General features: G+C 41.2%; 1 protein-coding gene across 3 annotated transcripts in view; it reads right to left on the bottom strand.

Annotated features, from left to right (window-relative positions):
* Gosr1 (golgi SNAP receptor complex member 1) overlaps positions 1-2,349 on the bottom strand; it is a 45,332-nt gene that overhangs the window by 39,863 nt on the left and 3,120 nt on the right. The gene's annotated exons all lie outside the window — the stretch shown is intronic.

Below are 2,349 nucleotides of genomic sequence, written 5' to 3'. Positions count from 1 at the left end.
TTTTATTTTTGGTCTTCTTGAAACAGGGTTTCCCTGTAGCCCCAGCTGGCCTGGAACTCGCTATGGAGACCAGGCAACTCAGAAAGATCCGCCTGCCTCTGCCTCCCAAGTACTGGGACCAAAGGCGTTGTGCCATCACATTCGGCTGGAACTGTCTTTCTTAACAGAATAGCCAGTCAAAAATCTAATTTTTTACAGATGAAAGATGCCTGACAGACTCAAATTCTAAAACTGCATATGCTGAAAATTTCCTCTGTGTCTGAGGAAAAACCACTACCTTTTATCAGGAACCCAACTAGACTGTACTAGTATACGAGCAGCTTACTACAGACCAGAGTTATTTCTGACATAGGCAAAATGCCCAGGCAATGGACCATGCTCTCCAACGTTACTGAAGACTTTTTCCCGCTCCTTAATAGCATTTGAGGATCTGGAGGTATGGCTCAGTACTTAAGAGCTCTTGCTGCTCTTACAGAGGACTCAGGTTTAGTTCTCAGCACCCACATGGTGGCTCACAAGGGTCTGTTATTCCAGTTCCAGGGGATCTGATGCCCTCTTCTAGTCTCTGAGTTACATGGTGTGCATACATACATACAAAACACTCATACATATAAAACAAACAAACAAAAATATATAGTGTTTAATTCAAAGATTAAATCCTCAATTCAACATCAAAAGTTACCCAAGCTACCACTGTTCCCTGTGTATATTTATTTTCATAATAATAACAATCAGCAAAACCGGGCATGGTGGTGCACGTAGTTGGTCCCAGCACCTGGGAGGCAGAAGCAGGCAGATCTCTGTGAGCTCAAAGTCCAGCCTGGTCTACATAGCTGGGGCTATGCTATATATATGAAGGCCAAGCTAGCCTCAAACTTGTGATCCTTCTGCTCCATTCTCTCCAGTGCTGGGATTATAGGTATGTTCTGTCACTCCTGGCTTTAAAAAGATTTTGTTTTAGATGTTTAACTAGCTCTTAAGTTTTATTCCTCCTTTAAACATTCCCATTCATATACCCTGCAACATGACATCAAAACATCTAGGTTTTTTTTCTTTTTTCTGTCTTTTTGAGACAGGGTCTCCTTGTAGCTCCAGTTGGCATGGAACTCACTATGTAGACCAGGTTGGCCTTGAACTCAGAGATCTGCCTGCCTGTCTGCCTCTGCCTCCCAGTGTTGGGATTAAAGGCCTACACCACCATACCTGGCAAAATATCTAGTTCCTAGCCAGGCCTGGTGGTGCACATCTGCAATTATGGCACATGGGAGATAGACACAGGAAGGTCACAGGGTCAATTCCAGCTTGGGCTATAAAGCAATGATAAAGAAAGCAGGGTGGTAGGTTGGGGGATGGATCTAGTTCTTTTTTTTTTTTTTAAGTTACTTATTATGTTTATTTTATGTGTATGAGTGTATTGCTGGAATGTGTGTAAGTGCACCTGTGCTATGCAGTGCCTGCAGAGGTCAGAAGAAGGCAATGGATTCCCTTGGAACTGGAGTTACTGACAGTTGCTAGCCACCATGTAGGTGCTGGGAAGCAAACCTGGGTCCTCTGCAAGAGCAGTCAATGCTCTTAACTGCTGTGCCATCTCTCCAGCCCCTATTCTATTTTTAAAAATATTTTATTATTTTTATTGTGTGTATAAGTATAATGCTGCATGTAGGTAGGTGTACCTGTTTTGTGCAATGCCCACAGAAGTCAGAAGAGGGCGTCTGATACCTTGGAACTGGAGTTACAGTCCTTAGGTGCCATGTGGCATGTGGGTACTGGAAACTGAACCCAGGTCCTCTGAAAGAGTAACCAGTGCTCTTAACCACTGAGCCATCTCTCCAGACCCTCATTATGTTATTCTTAATACCTTTCTAAGTATCTTAAATATCTTCTGGCTTTTTTTTTAAATAAGAGGATGACTTAAAGTATAAGACTTAAAATGTGAATATTTTCCAATGGTTCATTATAGTTGTGATGTGCTAGTTTCTCAAAAGGTACCAAACACTAAAAATAGTTTCCATGATTAATATATTTGATTCAGTCTAAAAGAATAAATCCAAGAAGAACAGTTTGTATACTTTGCCTTTAGGTAGCTCCTCAGATTCATTCAGCAATTTAAAAATGTACACACACACTAGCTCAGCTCCATTCAGCAATTTAAAAATGCGCGTGCACACACACACACAAAATATGGGCTAATGAGATATAGTTTCATATACTGATTGAAGAAGAAACTTTTTTTTTTTTCCTTTGTGGATTGCTATGTAGCTCACATGAGCTTGCAATCCTGTACAGCCTCATTCTCCAAAGTACTGGGATGACAGGTGTACAGGTCTGGCTCTGTATTTTTTATATTAA

Source organism: Nannospalax galili, unplaced genomic scaffold, assembly GCF_000622305.1.
Source record: "Nannospalax galili isolate Female #2095 unplaced genomic scaffold, S.galili_v1.0 scaffold212, whole genome shotgun sequence".
NCBI lineage: Eukaryota > Metazoa > Chordata > Mammalia > Rodentia > Spalacidae > Nannospalax > Nannospalax galili.
This window is presented reverse-complemented; position numbering and strand designations above follow the sequence as displayed.